The 20,788-nt window shown below is 41.1% G+C and overlaps 1 long non-coding RNA gene across 1 annotated transcript; it reads right to left on the reverse strand.

The window, feature by feature from the left end:
- Positions 1 to 1,756: 1,756 nt before the first annotated feature.
- Positions 1,757 to 20,183, reverse strand: LOC122462054. Its single transcript, XR_006284388.1, has 3 exons — positions 19,826 to 20,183; positions 2,743 to 2,812; positions 1,757 to 2,437 (listed from the first exon to the last, which is right to left on the reverse strand). It is a non-coding gene; the product is annotated as an uncharacterized LOC122462054 (long non-coding RNA).
- Positions 20,184 to 20,788: the final 605 nt, after the last annotated feature.

A 20,788-nucleotide genomic window follows, 5' to 3' on the forward strand; every position in this document is an offset into this window, starting at 1 on the left:
TGGCAAGCAAAATTCAGGTCTGCATAAAATAAATACTGGTGATGCACTAGTACCACTCTTCAACGTGAGTGTATACTGAACCAATGGCCCCGTGTGTTGGAGTACGTAGCTTGTTTTCTGAGTACTGCACCTTTAAAAGGAACTAATTCTACAAAAGGGTTTATTCTGACAAGTTTAATTCCAACAAGTCATGCCACATACTGTGTTCACTTCGTCTCCCATGTGCTCTCAATAAAAAAAAGTAAACCTTTTCCCAATCTTCATTGTCTTTTCTGCATGCTCAAAATGACTGGAGGCTGGTCAGCTTTATGACAACTGCCCATAGCCCCACATGGATTTACCAGCAGCTGGCAATCACTGGGGCATTGTAATGTGCAGGCCACGTGCCCATTTCCACAACCACAGTTCATGAGCCAAAAGTTTGGAGGGGGAGTGATGGTGTCAGCAAGGCAGATCTATCCCATCTGGGGATTCCCCTACACAGGGTGAATCTTCAAATGACCCTTTAAGTCTGTGTTGTGCTGCTTAGGAACCTAGCCCCAAATATCCAGAATCTGCACAATTATTTATTTAACCAAAATGACCCATTATACTGGAAGTTCCCACCATGTACCAAATATTATTTAAATTATTATGAATAAACATAATTCAATTATTTATTAATGGCGACAACCTCTCTAGAAGGTTTGGGTTAGATTAGCTCAGAAAGGCAGCTGAAGTGGATTCCCTGGCACAGAGGAACTACAGAAGCAATCACGTCTACTCCTGTAACCATAAGGTGTTTTGGTTGTGATGGATGTCATTTTTCATAACCATGCAAGTAAGTGGTGTGCAATATTAGTTATGTGCTGGATGGGAGGAGCTTCTCAGGAGCTCCTTATTAAAATTCCACCACCAAATGGAATGGCAAGATGGAGTGATTTCCCTGCTTCTCATATGGAATTCATCTTCTTTACTATCCCCAGGCTACTACTTAAACATCCCTGCCAAGCCTCATAAAAATACTTCTAAGGAACAAATATTCTGTCTTTGGAATGAACCAACTTGAACTAAAGTATCATGAAATTATCAAACAAATTCCCAGTGGAAAATGCTGGGACACCATTACAAGGCCTTCTTCTTTGTGGACTGGGTACAGAGATTGACCTGTACCACACACTCACCACTGACTTACATGCTTCCTTTGATCAAAGGAAACTGGTGCCCACAGCATTTTACATCCTGGACAAGCTCCAATTTACGTGCTGGTTGACACTGGTGGAATGAACTAGAGATCCCCAGAGCTAACAAGCCAACGCTCCCTTGTTTGGACTGTAACAGACTCATATCCTCTGTGGATCAGGAACGGGGAGTGGGAGACCTGTTACCCATACTCTACACTGTGTGCCCATTTCATATTACTGCACACAAGCTGAGCACTGTGGCGCTATATCAGTATATTTTTCAGAGCAAAGTATAAACATTTCCAGCCAAGTCCAATTTAACATGGCTGTTTCCCGTGATTCTGCCTCCTTCATTATTGTGGTGATGAGAGAGGTTCTTGTTTAAAGGGAAAAGTGAATGGATTTGTCAGTCCCCCGACTTGTCCCCTGCGCAGCACACAGAATACAAGGTTTATCACAAGCAAAGGGGGACTTTTTTGTGTGAGATTCTTGTTAATATAAGAGCAGCATATCACTGGCACCTTGGATCTTTCCTTGATCATTTCAGAATTCTTTTTTTAAAACGAATTAATTTTTATTATTGTTAGCAAAGGTTTGCAATGAACATATAATTTCTACATTTGTCTATACATAGTGTATGATAAACCAGTACAATAAATTAAAATAATATACTATCATTAACAAAACCACCTGGTTAATAGGAGAAAAGGTAGTGAGCCTTGCAGATTTCAATACATTGCTAGTATTGCTTTAATATATAATAGAAATTAGTCTCTCTGAAACGCTTAAAAGGCTTTTCATGGACAACACACTCCACCATTAAATAAACCATTTATTAATTGGAATTATATTTGGAAATCTCCATTCTGAGGTTAAGATCCCTATGGCTGCTGAGAGAAGCTGGTTAAGTACAGGTCAAAAGGGATCAGTATTGATGCCCTTGTTATAGTCCAATGAATCAAATTCTGGAATAGGTTAATTTGCTTATTAGATCAATGAAATGTTATTTTGATATCTTATGCCAGTCTACTTCAGGTTCACTGAAATTCCTATGATCGTTTTTTCGGGCCTCGCTTTATCTTGTAAACATCTTCTGCTCTGTCTTCTCATTCTGTTTTAAAGGGCTAAGAATTTCCCTTTCTTGCCACTTGTTCTATTTCATACTGTTCTGTCTGGCTTCCATGAATAATTTCTTTCCAGAATGCCTCCCCACATCCCTCTCTTATGGATGGTGTATTTCATTGTCTTGTCGCATTGATACTAGCTTTTTCATCCTGGAAATGGAATATTGCAACAGGTTTTCTGCTTCAGTCAAAGCTTGTTTACTTCAGTTACGTATTCCAGAAGAAATAAACCCCTCTGCTACTGCATTTTGTGAGGGGGTGTCCATGACAGTTCTTAAATTAATGGAATGTCCAGTGTCAGGACTATATCAGGGCTGAGAGGTCAGACTGGCTTTTCAAACCTTGGAATGTCACACAGTTTACGAGGCGTAGTCAACCACAATGGAGTGGCATATTTCCTCGACATTCCAAGCATATTCTCTTAGCACTGATGTGGTTAAAATACTGCTACTTACCATCTCCTTCCCTTCTGTAGGTTCTTTTATGTCACTGTGTGTTAGACTCATCACACTATTACACAGCAAACTAGTAAGAAAGAAAGAAAAAGAAAAGAAAGTCCTTTTTATCTAACGCTCTTCAGTCATGGTGCTAGGAATAAACAGACTAAGCAATTGCTAAGGCCCTGAATATCTCAAGGGGTCCCCAATTTAGCATTACCCCCAAAATATCATTCATCTTATTTAATGTGGCCTTTTTAACAAGTGCATTGGTATGTGTTGTGTCAGTATATTTTTTGGTTTGTGGAAAAATGCCATTAGCACTTTGGGGGGGGGTGTAAGGGGGCCCGCAAAAATATTCCTGCTTAGGGCCTCCAGTGGGCTAGTCCTGACTCTGACTTTAGTTCTGAAAATGCATCAAGGAAATATTTTTCAGCTGTACACTTTTAGGAAAAAGATACAGCGAACATTTCACCATCCTCATTCTTATTTATTATTTGTTTCCAACGGTTCTCTCTATGTGCTAGGCACTGGATAAACACTCTCTGCTAAGAAGCAATCACTCCTAAAAAGCTTTGAATCTAGAGTGAGCAGAGAAAAACAGAAGATAGGAGGGAGGAATAAGCCAAAGAAATAACGTGATCACACTGACAATTGGCAATATGTTGATGCTCCTTTTTTAAAAATCAGAAATCTGACATTACCCGCATTTGCCCTTTCCATCACCATGCTTAGTTGGTTGGTATCACCTCAGAAGTGAATAGAGAGGAATTTGAATGTGGAGCGGATACTGGATTTGCAGATTAGCTCAGTTCAGAAAATAGTGAAATAGCACAAAAGAAAGCACAAGTACCACTGTAGATGAAGCAGGCAAATGCTATGTTGGGGCTGTCATCATTGGTGTAGAAGGGGAGAGGAGCTGAAATAAACAGACAGGAGAAGAAAAGTGGGTAGGGGCAAAATTAAGTAGGGCACAGCAGGCAAAGAGAAGTAGCTTAAACTTGATGTGTTAGGAGACAGAGCCACAGGAGGGATTCAAAACGAGGGGAGACATGTTCAGAGCAAAGGGCAAGGAAGATGTCATCTATGTTGTGTATGAACTTGAGAGCAGAAACACAAATGCTGAGGAGGCTGGAGAGGAGGAGTAAGTTACAGTAATCAAGATGGCAGACAAAGGGGGCTTGACCAAGCGTTTTAGTTGTAGGGGCTGAAAACAAGGTCAGCCATGACAAGCCAACTTACCTAAAAGCACCATTTGAATTTTTTCCCCTCCCTCACTTTAAATAATATGCCTGCCCTTCCTCTGTAAAACCTTGCATCTCTTTTCTTCGTATTAATATCCATGTCCTACTCTTGTCTTAACTTACCCTAGAGGCCCTTAGCATTTGTAGCCTTGCTATTCCTGAGAATGATTAGCATTGAGAAATCAGAAATTTTAGTATTAGGTGTAACTCCTTAGGAGCGGGGTGCTCCTGAAATACCATACTGAGCACTTAGGGAACTTGACCCTGGACTACAGCCCTTTTACCCTCCACATTCCTACCCAAGGGCACACTTTGATTCCTTTTGGGATGTCTGGGATATTGAACAGTGTCATCTCAGCAGAGACCAGAAACCCCAGAGGCTGAGGACAGTCACAGTCAGGATACCAAGAGCCAGCCTAACTGCACATTGCTATCCATACCAAAGAACCACAAGGATGATCTTGGTGTGGATACTACCTGTTTATTGATTTTGCTATTTAATCAATAAATTAATTGATTTTTAAACCAGTTAATGCCGCACCACACATTATGAACTCTGCCTAAACTTGCTATTTGCCTAGGCAGTTGCTAGGAGGGAGCACAGGGTGATTTGTATTGGCTGTACATGTTGAGAGGGTAGAGTTACATATTGTTGTTTTGTCATTTATTACCCTAATCTCCTTTTCCACTGTCCTTTATTCAGAGTTCCCCAGGCCTAATAAAGTTCCATTATTTTATTACCTTGGGAAATCTGATTGCTATTTTATTTTTGTGTGATCTGACAAACACTCCTCTATATGAGATTGTGTATTAAATATTTCCCCAAGAAACAAACCCTCTGTATTCTCTACATTAGGAGAGGTTTCCTAGTACCAGGAATCATAGAATCATAGAATATCAGGGTTGGAAGGGACCCCAGAAGGTCATCTAGTCCAACCCCCTGCTCGAAGCAGGACCAATTCCCAGTTAAATCATCCCAGCCAGGGCTTTGTCAAGCCTGACCTTAAAAACCTCTAAGGAAGGAGAATCTACCACCTCCCTAGGTAACGCATTCCAGTGTTTCACCACCCTCTTAGTGAAAAAGTTTTTCCTAATATCCAATCTAAACCTCCCCCATTGCAACTTGAGACCATTACTCCTCGTTCTGTCATCTGCTACCATTGAGAACAGTCTAGAGCCATCCTCTTTGGAACCCCCTTTCAGGTAGTTGAAAGCAGCTATCAAATCCCCCCTCATTCTTCTCTTCTGCAGACTAAACAATCCCAGCTCCCTCAGCCTCTCCTCATAAGTCATGTGCTCTAGACCCCTAATCATTTTTGTTGCCCTTCCCTGGACTCTCTCCAATTTATCCACATCCTTCTTGACCGTGTCAAAAGCTTTGCTAAAGTCAAGAAACAATACATCCACTGCTTTCCCTTCATCCACAGAACCAGTAATCTCATCATAAAGGGCGATTAGATTAGTCAGGCATGACCTTCCCTTGGTGAATCCATGTTGACTGTTCCTGATCACTTTCCTCTCATGTAAGTGCTTCAGGATTGATTCTTTGAGGACCTGCTCCATGATTTTTCCAGGGACTGAGGTGAGGCTGACTGGCCTGTAGTTCCCAGGATCCTCCTTCTTCCCTTTTTTAAAGATTGGCACTACATTAGGAGGTACTAGGCGCCCTTATAGGTGAATCCAGGACCCATAACCCGGAGGGGAGAAAAGGGAGAAGGCTGCAGCCACACCTCGGGGCTGAGGTTACATAGATGCTAATCTTTACATCCTCATTTACCACTTTTGGCAAAAATATCATTAAGATATGTAACCCTTCTGCCCATCAGAGTTGGCAGCAACAAGGGCCGGGTTCAGTATCTAAAGTTCCGATAACACAATGCAAAACCGGCTCAAGCGACCACCCAGTGACTTGGGACAAATAAATACCACCCACCCTGGGCTCCTCTAAGAGGCAATACTTCCCCTCTTGCAAGCACAGAGTCTGAGTGTAGCAAAAGCCTTTTAATAATAGAGAGAAACAATGTGGCATTATGTTGGGGAAACACCACCAACAGGATTCATAACAGAAACCATGAGCAAAAACCCACCCCAAGCCAATTAGGCTGTGTCCTTTCCCTTTTGTTCTTGAGTCCAGCAACCCAAAAGTCTCTGTCCCTCTCCTTGGTGAGCCCAGAGTTCAAAAGTTCATCTGCCGAGTTTTAATCCCCCCCAGCCTGTGTGGAAATGGGGGAGGGGGGGGAGGAAGTAAAGGGGCACCTTATGTGCTCCAACTGCCCCACCTCTCCGGGGGTTTCTCTCCAGTAGCCCTCCTGCAAGCTGTTCTGCCAGCTGCTCCTCTCAAGTACCTGTCCTGCGAGCCTCTCACCAATATATCTTCAGGCTCCCTACTACGTAACACAGTACTCAGTGATTTCAGCTAATAGTAAAGGACCCCCAGTGCTGGCACACCATTGTCCCAAGGTGAATTCAGCTCTGTAATCTGTAACCAGACTCCTAATGGAAACAAAATTAGCTCTGCTCTTATACAATAGAGAGAGATGATGATGCAGTTGGCATTTAGGGCCCTTAGAAGAGGCCCATACCACAAGGTGCAAATGACTGTCCCCAGCCTCTCTCTATTCACTGAGTTTTGGAACCCACGTCCCTTGCCTAGTGAGTGCTACTTATGTGATGGTGAGTCCCTCCAGCATAACAAAAAGCCAAGTACAGTTCCACTGTCCTTGATTCACATAATCAGAATAACACTTTATTCTTCCTGCCCCAAACAGAGAAACTGGGGATCCCACAGCAGACAAAGTGACCATCTAGGCGGGTTGGGTGTGCCTACGCAAATGAGATCAGCCCCTGAAGTTCTTTGCCACAACTCACCACCAGATGTCAGGGTAGAGCTCATCCTGACTCTGCTTACAGATGTAATACTGAATCACCACCTACCTTCAACTCCCTGCAACTCCTTATGCTCTGCTATTATTTTTTGTACTCACTCCCCTTTTTTTTTTTTGCTTCTTTTTACTATCCTGACAATCATTTCTGTCCATGTATCACATTTTTTCCTCCCCGGGATGACATTTTTCTACTTGAAAATCTTGGAATCTGCTGCCTTATACACTGCACTAAGCATAGGTAATACTGATAGACCCCCGTTTGTCGGCAGGCAGGATCAAACCTGGAACCTCTAGAGCTAAATGCGTAAGCCTCTACTGCATGAGCTAAAAGCCACATGGCTCTCAGCTAAGGCTGTAGCAGACTCATTAATCTCTAAGTGGCCTCGGTGCCACTAGAGAGGTCAGAACACCACACGCAGGAGGTGTGCGGGTTACACACAGATCAGATTTCTTTCATACAGCTCACATTTACCCATATCTTCCTGATTGTTTCTACTTCTCCCTTTAGGCCGCCGAGCTTATTTTTGCAATAATGAGCATACGTGAAATGTTTCTTGGCTCTTCATCATTAACAAAAGCAACGTGCCATTGCTCTGGCAGCAGACTCCTTGATTTAGTTCTGACAGTTTGCTTTCTTCCCTATAAGAAAGCCACAGGGTAAACAAGAACTGTACACAGGTAAACTGAGAATAGGAAAAGGAACTAAATTCATCATTGACACAGCCACTCAAATTCAGAACAAGCATACTCCAGTTCTTAAGCAGTATAAAACAGGTGGGCAAGTTATTGATTGGCAGGAGTATAACAGCAGCTTAACAAAGACATTCACATGATACTTAAGTCTGGGTTATACACCTTAACACACTCAAAACTGCCTTTAAGAGAGAAGATCACTCCACCAGAAAAGTAGATTGCATCATGTATTGGGGTATGCCTTCAGACACGACAGACAGACATGCAGTTAGGGTATCCTATGTCTTCAGACATGGCCAACGGACACACAGGAACACATGGAGACTGGAGTCTTCTGTTATGGTCGAGTGTTTATTGTAGCAGAAGCTCAGCTACACCCTGCAGAAGCATAGCTATACCACCCATTTACCTCCCCCACATCCCGAGGAGTGAGCACCGAGATCCTTTTGCGTTTCCCCTTTATTGTGATCAACAGCCCTCCCCCACCCCAGGTGGGCAGCTCTGGTCTCAGACTTGGCCCAATAATTGCCCTCTAATTTCCCTGCTAAATTCCCTGTTTAACCTCACTCATGACCATTGTTGCCATATAAGGGGTTGTTATTGAGCACTTAGCTGTCTCTGTCAGTGAATGCCCACAAGCTTGTGGTTTGGAGGTTTTCCATGTGCATCTCTGCTGGCACCTACCAGGCAGACTCAATGTAACTCCCCACATCATGGAATGTGACATCCAAATACCCCGAGAGAGCTTACTTTAGTATGGAAATAAAACCCCCACTGATCACATACCCCTAGTTGTCACTTTCCACCCAACACTGGAACCCATATGGAGTATCATTAAATAATTACATCCCATACTCTATGGGAACCATATCCTGAAAGAAATGTTTCCTCCCACTTCTGGCCTTCAAACAACTCCCCAACCTCTCCAAGTTCATCATCAGAAGTAAGCTCCCCACAAACCAGGACACACCAACTCAAAGCAGCACCAGACCCTGCCAGAACAACAGATCCAAAACCTGTAGATATATTTCTACCTCTGTGATGAGCCACACACCCCACAACACAGCTTTCAAGACCCATGGGTCCTAACAGATGCCTATCACAATATATGGTGCACCTCATCCAGTGCACTAAATGCCCCAATAACAACTATGTGAGTGAAACAAGATAATCGCGATACTCTCAAATAAACTCAGGCAGAAAAATAAAAGACTAAAAAAGTTTCACCTGTGGGTGAACACTTTTCACAAAGCAATCAGTCTGTATCAGACCACTATCCTCCTCAAAGGAAACCTGCACAACACCTTCAAAAGATGAGCAGAGCTTAAATTCAGAACTTTGCTAGACACTAAAAATCATGGACTGAATAGAGACACTGGATTTATGGCTTATTAGAACAATCTATAACCCACTAACACTGGAGAGGTATTAATGGACCACTTCACCTTGAATGTTCCCTTGAAATATGTGTTAACTACTTGTGCTAAACAATCTGTTCCACTGTGGCAATGTCTACACTGGAATACAAGACCCATGGCATGGCTGGCCTGGATCAGCTGATATAAGCTTTCAGAGCTTGGGCTGCAGGGCTAAAAATTGCAGTGTAGACATTTGGGCTCTGGGACCCTCGCCCCTCACGGGGTCCCAGAGCTTGGGCTCCAGCTGGAGCCCAAATGTCTTCACAGCAATTTTACAGCCAGAGCCTCGCGAGCCTGAGTCAGCTGACCCAGGCCAGCCACAGGCATTTAATTGCTGTGTAGAGTACCTTTCCCAGACCTGAAGATGAGCTCTGTGTAAGCTCAAAAGCTTGTCTCTCTCACCAAAAGAAGTTGGTTCTGTGACATTATTGACATGAACTGTGACCGTATAGATCATTGTTGCAACAAAGGTCCTATAGTTGCACCAAATCCTGTACAAAGGAGGTCAAATAAGGTGTCTATAGAAAGGTTGTAGTCTGCTGCTTATGATTATGCTGTGTGTATCATTCTGTATTTGAAGTTATGAATATTAGCTATGTACTTTTATCTCAATGTGTTTGATTCTAAGTAGCCTCAGTGAAGCATTTGGTCAGCTTCTTGAGAAAGGAGTATTCTCAGTAAGTGCCCAATCAAGAAACACTTAACTGACAATGGACTTTGGGAGACGCCAATCCACATCTGAGCTTTCCTGGGAACATTCAAACTAACATGTAAACAATGGCACTGGCCTGAAAAAAGCTGAATCATTCATAGACATGTGACTTGCCCAGGTGGCTACAAACTCCATCTTCTTGCTGTGATTTTGCACAGAAGAACAAAGGGATTTTTTGCCCAGAAGAGAAAGTATAAAAAGCCGTGGAAGCCCCTCTATTTTGTCTTCAGCTGGCTCAAGAGATGGCCTCTCCACCCCAAAGAGATGCCTAAAAGAAACTGGAAAAAAGGGTTATAACTACGGGGGTGTGAGTGATTGCTGGACCCAGGCCATAAGCCACAATGTTGGTCTGAAAAGGATTGGGCCCAGACTAGGAAAGAAGCTTATTGGAACATCTCTGAGGGTGAGATTTACCTGTATTCAGTTTCCTACTGTATTAGGCTTAGACTTGCGTGTTTTGTTTTATTTTGCTTGGTAACTTACTTTGTTCTGTCTGTTATTACTTGGAACCACTTAAATCCTACTTTTTATATTTAATAAAATCACTTTTGCTTCTTAATTAACCCAGAGTAAGTAATTAATACCTGGGGGAGTAAACAGAAGTGGATATCTCTCTATCAGTGTTATAGAGGGTGGACAATTTATGAGTTTACCTTGTATAAGCTTTATACAAAGTAAAATGGATTTATTTGGGGTTTTGGCTCCCAGAAAGACTGAATACTGGGTGCTAGGAAAGTTCCTGTTAACTAAGAAGTCCATGAACGGAGTGGATCTCAGTTTCAGTGAACTGCAGAGAGGTGTGGCTCAACCCTTGGATCTGTGCCGAAGCTGACTGAAGTGTCTAACTCAGCAAGACAGGAGTGGAGGGAAACCTCTTCTGGCAGCGGGGTTTGTTCTCAGTGGTATCCTAACACATCTAGTGACAGTCTTGAGGGAGTTTCTGTGACCCAACTTGTCACAGGTTCAATAAAAGATATTACCTTACCCACCTCATCTCCCTTAATTCTGTAGCTGGGCAGCTATAATTTGCTGTCTGGAACAGGTTACATTTTACAGTCATCCAAAACTGCAGTCCTACATGGGAAATCATTAAAGCAGATTATTGCCTTTTATTTGTTCTATCCTGATTCGTAGGAAAGACCCTTTGCTCCCTCAGGAGTTCATATAACACTGTTTATTACAGATTACTCTGTAAATATGGAAAGAGGCAGGGTGGTGTTTTAGGGAAGTATCAGTTTTCTCATCCGGATTTTTCCTCCAGTACTGAAGGATGCTAACTTTGAAAGATGGGATGCCAATGGGGACTTCTGGAGACTTTTTCACATAACACTTCCTGAATTTTGAACAGCTCAGATTCAATTTAATTTACCTGGCCAGGATTTCTATAAACATATCTATAAATTACACATTTTCTAAACACAGGATACTCCACAACTGAGGAAGAATTGATTAGAAGAAGCACTCAGATGGTGGCCTACCACAAATAAATTGCTACCTTATCTAGTAAACTATTTCTTCAATGAGAAATACTCCAAAGTGTACACCACAAATTCTATAACTTAGACTTCAGGACTCAAAATTCCTCTTATGGATACTAAATTGCAGAAAACACTTTAATACCCCTTTGATGTCCCTATTCGTAACAAGCAAATGCAAAGATTGTATTGTCCTTCCATTTTGAACAAAACAAAATCAGATCTACAGTTAAGAGACTCCAAATGTAATTAACAGTCACTCTCACTCATACATTATGTATTGGGCTGTCATTACATATGCCAATTTGGGGCACTGATTCACCATTTCATAACTTTGAAGTTGCCTACTGATTCAGCATTTAACCCTTATTTTATGTCCTGGGAATGGTCCACTGACTCAAGCCGCAGTGGAAGTTAGAAGCCTAACTACTTTTGAGACTCTTACCTTACCTTTGTCACTGACTTAAGAGTACAGAGTATGATGTCTCTGATGGAGAAAAAGTTATCCTAAATGTACAGACTGTACCACAAAGCTCATGTTATAAATGGAAATATGAACCTACTTTACTCTGCTGAAAAGTACACACAAGAGCACACCACCAAAGAAAGCTTCTGTCACCTTTGAGGCATGTATAAGAATATCTTAGGACTTTTCTCATGATAAATCAATTGATTGTCAGTTTAGACTCTACTGATATCTGAATTATATTCAAGTTAATCAATGTGTTGTCCAAGGTATTATTGGAATTTGATACTGAGTTTTATAAAGAAGGTTAGATGTATGTCAAGAAAGTTTATTCATTAGAATTTGTATTAATTGTGTTACAGACTGTTAATTTGTAAAAAAATAAAGACAAAACTAAGCATTTATGTGTCCTGAGTGCTTTATAATAAAATACAGTTCTCCTTTTACTTCCTTTATCTGATGTAACATTTGATACTCTTGTCTGTTAATGATCTTCTTGAATGCAAAAAACAGAACTTTAAGAAAGAAAAGAGACTCACGCTGAAAAATATCATTTGTAATATTGTAGCTTTAAAATAACATCCCGGAACCTATCCACTTCCCTCCTGAAAGAGATTTCAGTACAGAAAAATAGAAAGGAAATTATTCAGTAGGCCTAGATTCTGCGGTTCAAATCTTTTTGGTGGGGATGGAGAAGGGAAAGGCAAAGGCATATTGACCAATGTAACTGCAGAGTTCAGACATTGCAAAGCATGGACTCTACAGTAAATGCGACATTACATGAGCTGTTTATCAGTATCTGCATTTTAAAAACTCAACACCTCAGAACTGATAAATAGTTATTTACTACATAGTCTGCTTGTGAGTTATTTCAGGGTTACATTTGTTTTTGGTTACCAACAGTCAGTGCTATATTGGAAGCTTTTTCATTGCAACACTCAGAGCTTCCTACAAACTGCAATGTATTAATGGCTCTAGTTACAGAATATTTGTGTTACTTGTTAGTGTGGCAGCTCACATCACTGTGGTGCTGTTATAGACTGTGGTAAAACCATTTACAAATCACAGCTAAGAACTGTATTTAAATAATATTAAGATGGTTGTGGCGAAAGCCTAGAAAAGGAAGCAAGCAAACAATTACGGTAGATTGTTAATGTATGTCTTACTGTACCCAGGCAGAAAAAAGAGGCTAGCACTATGCTGTTAATCCAATACTCTTCTGGTGTTCTGTATTGTAGAATAATTACTGCCTTTACTGTTGCAGCACACTGGTGAGGCAGAATGGGCACTTCCCATTGTGTGGATAAAGAGAGAACTTTAACAACATCAAACATTTCATGAACATCATAGTCACGTTTTAAAGAATCAATGATTTTAAGTGATGAAGGACAACAGTCAAAATTATGCACTTCTATCTGTCAGATTTTGGTGATGCTATTGTTTATGGGGTATGACCATAAATGTTCGGAAATTTCAAAGCCCAACATCCCACTCTCTAAAAACAGTTGTTTTCTTACTCTTAGAAGTGGAAGAGAATGTGTGTGTGTGTGTGTGTGCGCGCGCACGCACACGTGCGTGTATGTAAGAATAAATATAATATTTGGATTACCAGTACTAATGGTTGTTTTAAAAGAACATCCAGTAGGGTACATTAAAAATATAAAGAATTATATCAGTTTTGAACACAGCTATAAGTAAAATTAAGGTAGGTCAATTGGAGGCCTATTTACCTTAACAATGTCCTCTTAATTATAGCATCATACAAGTGATGACAGAATTCTGTAAAATCTGACTGTAGTACAGGCATATTAAGTCGTCTCTTGCACTGTTATTTATTTAGATTTTGGAGCAATTTAAGCTTAGCACAGTTTATAATGATGCCAGGTTAAAAGCCATTTGAAGGCCTGGGGGCTGGTTCAGATCAAACTTTCAAGTATTAGTTAAAAACAATTTAATTTTCCATATACAAAGCCATTGCCACAATATTCCTGCATCCTCAAATGGTCAGTTAAAGCCTCCTTCTGGCAATGAGCTTAACATGGGTTGAGACTTGCACCTTTATGACATTTCACTAAAGTCAATGGAACTACACCTGTACAAAGCCCAATGCAGGCTGGGGCCTAAGTGTCTTCACAGATTGTGACAAAGGCACATAGGATGAAATTCTGACCCCAGTGAAGTCAATGCTAACTCCCAATGATTCAATGGAGCCAGGATTTCACCCACAGAGCACTATGTGATCACCTTTTTTTGTATGTATTGATATCAATATCAACTAACCAAGAGAACAAGTAATTTCCCATATCTTCATTTGCAGCGATTCAATTCATTATACACTGCATCAGAATGTTAGAGTTCTGAACTATAGTAACAGTCAGTAAATTATTAAAAATACATGAAAACAGATGGCGAGCCTCCAGGGCTCCACCATCTGAGAATCGGTATAACATTATAACCGTACCTTCAAGAGCCGAATGTGTAATTATATGCCTTAGAATGAGAGTTCCACAAAAATGAGACTTTTTCACATTAAATAGTCTGAATCCCAGTTACCCAAGGGATAGTGAGAGAGAACTGTAAGAAATAAAAGTTTCATCAGCGGAACTGTAAAAAGCAGAGCAACTTCTCTTTAAATTAATATCAACGAAGAAACAGTATATGGCACAAGCTAGTAATAATTACTACAGTTTTTGGCAACCATGGGCTAGATTCCCCAGTGGGCCACTAGGCACAACTCCATTGGTTTCAATAGACTTACACCTGCTTATGCCAACAGTGAGTTTGGCCCTCTGACTTTATAACTGGAAAGTCAGTGCTCTGAATGAGCTCTCTTAATTGTTTGCCATCAACTGATGAACTGTGAGAAAACACCTCAGGAGTAGACGTTATTTGCATAGACACACCTACTTAGTCAAGGTGATCCATAGACATACCTTCTTTGTCAATATGATCAATTCTAGCTGCTTTGGGTTAAAATTCATGTAAGTTTTGGATGCAGGGACAATTAAATGTTGTTCTCCTTTTTCTATGACTAAAATGCAGTAGAACTGTACTTAATATGGTCACCCTAACTGTAACCTCACTCACTAAGCATCAGGCAGTGAAGGAAAACCAGGTGACAGTCAGAAGGAGGTGGGGACTCTTTAAGGATTCTAGATGCTATTTGTCCCCTTATTCCTCCAGTGTTTAAAGATAAAGCTGACCAGACTCACTTGAGAAGCTTTGTCTTTATCTCAGTGATTGCTAGAGCTGAAATCATTGCTAAGCTGGTCTATGGGGCTGAGCTTTAGGCCTGATGTGGAGACAGTGTTCCAGAGAAAGACAGTGCAGAGGAGGCAGCAGCAGTGAGGTTCCCCACTATCCACTGACATAACTAAGAGCTGAAACCTCTGAAAACTGGGCTAGGTGGTGGAACATGGCATTGTGGCTAAAATCAGCACGGTGAGAAACGCAGCACCAAAGGTGCCCCCCATCCAGGAAACCTGAGAGCTGTAATTACTAATAGCTTTGCTAGGTGGTCAGGACATTGCAGGCCTGTTCTGGGCTGGGCTAAGGACACAGCAGAGACAGAGGCGTCACTTATGTCCCCTTTGGTGGAACAGGCACTGGAGGTGAATCCACCCTGGATTCGGGGATTTTTCTGCTGACTTCAGCTGATAAGCCATGAGTGGTGTGTAGCAGCAGGAAATGGGGAGTGGTATGTTAAAGAGACTTTCATCTATTGGACTGTCACACAGCAAGGTGGTAAACTGAGGCAAAGGACTACTGCCCAAGATACTGTGGAGGTGGGTGTTTTACTTGTTTGGATACTTTTGAGTCACTGTTGCTGTGTTTCCCCAAATTAATGCTGTGGTCCCTTTCCCCCTGTCTGTTAAACACAGACTCAGTGCATGCAAGTGGGGAAGTATTGCATTTAATTTTCAGAGGTTTCTGGGGGAAGATGGGTCTCAAGCCAGTTTTGGTTTTTTGTTTTGTAATTTTAAGAGGAATCCCTAGATATTGAACCAGACCAACACCACTTGGCAAAAGGGTTACATACTATTTTAATATTTTTTAGAGACAAGCCAATCTCATGAAAAAGATCCACACCTCTTAGAGGGACAAGGTGTTGCAATAAAGTCTGTTAGCGGCTAGCCTTTTATTATATAAAAAAATCAGCAGATGGCAGCATACAGCTAGCATTTTTTGTTATGCTGTTTTGTGCTGTCGTTAATAAATGGAACCTTTATTAGATACATTTGTATGCAAAACTATGGTCTATTTAGATACATAAAAATACGATAAATGTGAGTTTAGATTCCTCCTTCTTTCTTTGCTTCCAAGATACAACTGTGCTCATTTGTATTTTTGTTTTCTTCTTTCCATTTCCCCCCCCACACTCCATATGGTGAGATTTATTACTGTTACATCGTCATTTTCTGAACTTTCATCAACCAAAGAGTTTCAGCAAAAGCAGCAATTATGGGGACAGCAGGCAACAAAGTTAGAACAAAGGAAAGAAATGTCAAAGGTTACTAGTAGCTGCTGAATGTTCCAAGCTAGCAATGTGGGTTAGGTCAAAAAGGCTTTCACATAATTTTCACTGTCACTGGAGCGCTGATGAATCGGCTTTAAAAGAATAACCATGAACTTTTAAAAAAAACTCATTGGATAATCTATTACCACAATGTGCCCTGGGGATCCATAAAGAGTTGTTGTACAGTATTGTTGTGCAATCCTGATTTCAGAAAGTGCTTAATCCTACCCTTATATAACTCACCCTCTACATTTTAGAGTGAATACAGATGGATCAGGTTAAGGATCACTTATGTTGCAAGTAATTTAAGTTCAAAAGAAATTCTTTTACTGGCTCCCGTCTTTCGGCACATTTACTATATGCAGTAATGAAACTAGTGGGTTAACAGTATGTGTACTCTCACACAATGGTATTGTTGGGTGACAAATGAGATACACTCCAATTTAAAACAGTTTCTTGCAGCCTTTATTTTGAGTGTTTTAAGACAATGCTATTATCACCTATGTATTGCATATAAATGCAAATACAGACAAGTCAAGAAAAGTAATTGGCAAAATTACCTCTCCCGGGAGCAAGGTGACTTTTTTTCTTTTCTCTAGTCCCTTCTATGTTCTTCCCCTGTTCTTCTCCACTTTCTTATTGTCAATCACATTGTCAATCACTGATCAAGGTTTTATGAAATAAGACACACAACCTGGTTTCACACAACTCTGAAACTGTTTTAACTAAGTTTGGAAATGCTGGATCAGCAGAGACAAATACAAAAGCAAAAATTCCTTTATATTTTCTTTTACAATATTCATTTTTCTAATATATATATTCATTTTTCTAATATATATATGACTAGCACAATTCATTACAGTTTTCTTACAGTATGTACCACTAAATTCAAACAAAGTAGCAAAAATCTAGCACATATGATCCTTAGTCCTTGTATTGCTGAATTACAAAAACAGAGCCTTCCAGTTGCTATTGCTTTTTTTCTGGGCCCCAATTTTAAAGTGCAGTTCTCTCTCAGCTTCTAGGCTGCAAAGAGGAAATGTGAGTGCATTCGTACATAAATGCACTTTACGCTAGCGCCACCTAGGGTTGCCAATATAATATTTCCAAAATAAGGGACGGTTTTTTTAGCATCCCGTCCCCATATTATTATTATTATTTTATTATAATCAATAAGCAGTTACTCACCTACATTCACCAGGGATATTTCTTGCTGCTTTTTGCAACACTCGGCAACTCCAGATCTTCTTGTACAGAGATTAAAAAAAACAAAGGACATCCCTTGTAATAAGGGACTGTTGGCAACCCTACATTCTGTTAGACTTGTATTTCTTGTCACCCATAACTGGCACCTCATCACAGTAGCTTCCTACTCCATAATCCTTGGTACTTGAAAAGTAATGGAAATAAAGATAAAGAATGTGATTTCTAAGCATTTAGAAGTATGTCATATGGTGTTGACAGTCAACATGAAGTTGTGAACGAAAAGAACGTCCAATCAAAAACAACTGGTATTCCACAGAAAGGGAACACCCCAAAAATTCAAAGCAATTTGGGCTGATGTTTTAGAGAGCTATAATTAATGTCTATGTTTTAGAAGTCTGTGATTAACCCTGAAAATACTTATGTCATTTCCCCTCCCCTCCCTTTATCCTAACCCTCTTTATTTACTTTGTGTATTATGATGAATCTGGCATTTTGGTATATTTGTTGTATTTGAAAAAATTATAAATAAGAGTAATAATAAAAAAAGAAAAATCCAATGAATTTTCTAGAAATCTTTGAGTGTATTTATAACTTTAGAAGATGCAGCTTTTGATGCTGCACTGCTCTTCCGATTGCTCTGCAGAACAATCTGTTTTGCAGAGGTAGTCATTTAATGGTTGAAAAATGGGTTCAGTGATACACGCGACATCACCACAATTTATGTAGTTCATAATAAACAAGATGAAATTCTGGCCCTCCTAAAGTACACAAGAGCTTTACCACTGACTGCAATGGCTTGCAGATTTCATCCACAGGTTTTAAGTGATGCTTCAGAGTTCAGTATTTGAGAGGGGAATTGTAATTTTGTACAAAAAAAAATTGGTATAATAAATAACTGATATATCATGGGTTCACTTAATACCAAAATGACAAGTTATTTGTGTATTATCCCCTGAGAATCTCATGTTAGGGTAGCTCTCAAATTGAGATCTCAAGTTTATTCTGATCAATAGGAAAGTATGATACTTTGGCACAATTTAATTTTGCAGAAATGAAGATAACTTTTCTGTTGTGCTTTTCATTGCAGTACATGAAGGAGAAGACAAGCTCCTTTTCATACTCCACTGTAATAAACTCTAATCGAACTTGAAACTCTTTTTACAATATTTTTTAAAAAAATAATACATCATGTATGCTGCTCAAAAGGGTCTAACATCAATAATTCAGGAAGCCTTACAAGACTATAGAGATATTTTCAGAGCTCATAAAATGGCGTCTTATTTAACTACTGGAAAATCAGACAGTGCCTTGCAATCTCTTTATAGGAAAAATACAAACTCTTGTTCATCTCTCTTCTCCCATCCTGTCACAGAAAGTCAGGGACCTGCTGTCCCCTGTGTGTAAACCCCATTCCATCTCCAGTTGCCATCCTGAAAGCCTTCTCCTCGCCTTAGGGTCCTCCTGCTTTGCCTCCTCTCCTAATTTCTCATTCTTTTTGTTCCCTCTTCCCTACAGTCAAGGACAACAAGAAGGGAAAGACAGAGAAATCTAACATCCCTAATCCCTCTGAGCATTTAGACTCTTTGGAGCTCATGTAGCGTGAACAAAATCAGAGAGAGAGAGAGAGAGAGAGAGAGAGATTTTAAGGCAGTGTACTTTATTCTGCATTAGAATCCTGTGCTAAGAATAAGGGGTCTTTAGAGTAGAAGTGAAAGCAACCAACGACAACACACACATTTATCTGGGACTTCATACGAGAAGGTCTGTTATTATGCTAACTCTGTGCAGGGCATGAGCTTCATTACCTGGCCAGAGATCTGTGCTCCTGCCCTGTCAATTCCTGCCTCTCCTGGTATTCACTAGACATTAAATGTGTTATAAAGTTTTAACTTGTCTCATTCTCAAGAGTACCAAGTTGTTTGTATGTTTTCAGGGATCCTTCAGAGAAAGGCATCTGCTATTATCATTATTGCTAGCTAAATCTAGGAGGCAGCTCTTCAGCTGGTGTGAACTGGCAAAGCTCCCACCTAACTGACATCTGAGCAAGTCCAACATTCTTCAAGGTAGGGGTATTTCTATTTTCTGGACAGTAAGAGCTGAAGTATCAGTCTCCAAAAGTGCATAAGGAAATGTAGTCATTCCCTTACACATTCATGGTGTGTTACCAACTGGCTTTCCATTGAACTTGAGGTTCAGAAACCTCCTTCACAGAGTGCTACTTACGATATCCACCAACTCTCTTACTGTCCCTGTGCTAGTGTAATGTCGACTGACCCGGTCGTTGGTGGGCAGGACGAGACCTCTGGAGCTTAGTGCATGAGCTAAAAGCCAATTGGCTGTTAGCTAAGGCTGTATAGCAAACTCATTAATCTCTCTCTCTAAGTGGTCTTGATGCCACTAGATGGGACAGAACACCACACCCAGAAGGTGTGTGGGTTACACTAGCATGGGAGAAGAGAATCATTTGACAAACGAAAGTTACTCACCAATAATTCTGCTTGTCATAGTTTCCTTTTCTCCGTTTCATCCTGTTCTTTTCTCCTGTGAGAAAGGCGCCTCTTACTACACTTCTTCTTTCCGTTATTCCTCTTCCAACACTTCTCTTGCGCTGGAATTGTCTAATTGGAGAGATGGGCCATGATGGAATTTATGTATATTTATTTTGCCTCTTGATTCATGGAGGCATGACACCAACTGTCCTTGAGTGTCTCTGTGGGAGGCTAAAAGATGAGACTATGACTAAGAGAATTGCCAGTAAATAATTTCGCCTTAATTTGGACATTGATGTATCATCAGTCTGCATTAGTAAAATGTGCATGTAGCGGGTTGGTCTCCCACTCCAGCCTTAAAGGGCTTAAAATAGCCCAGGAAAGGGCTGTGGCTGGGAGCAAGCAGTTTCCAGGCTGATTGGGGGAAGCAGGCTCAGATGTGGCCACACCCCAATCAGGGCTCAGCTGGACCTTATAAGAGAGCAGTTGGCCAGGAGCAGACACTATCTCTCTGCCTGTAGAGGGAGATGGTCCTGGCTGCTGGGGAGCTTGAGAGGGTACCTGGAGTGGAACAGGGCTGGGGAAGGCCAGAGGAGCTGGGATGCTCCAGAATGGAAAAGCCCCAGGCTGCAGGCCTGGTAGATGGCCTAAAAACGGGTACTGGGGTTGCAGGGGGCAGCCCACGGGTAGGCAGAGGCAGCAGGTCCAACCCCCGCTTGTCTGTGATGATTGGCTTATACACTGCAGTCCGTCCCAGCGTGCGGGGGCTTAATGGTGACTGGCAGTAGCTAAAGATGGAGGCGAGGTGGGGATAGTGGGTGAGGGTTCCCCTGGGAGGGGGAGACCCAGAGACTGTGGGGGTACTGCCAGGGGGCAGCACCCTCAGTAAAAGGGGCACTGGGGTGTGGGAGGGACATGGGGGCCAGCAGCAAGCAGGACACTGGCCTGCAGAGGGTGCTC

This window comes from Chelonia mydas, chromosome 1 (assembly GCF_015237465.2).
Source record: "Chelonia mydas isolate rCheMyd1 chromosome 1, rCheMyd1.pri.v2, whole genome shotgun sequence".
In the NCBI taxonomy this organism is placed as follows: domain Eukaryota; kingdom Metazoa; phylum Chordata; order Testudines; family Cheloniidae; genus Chelonia; species Chelonia mydas.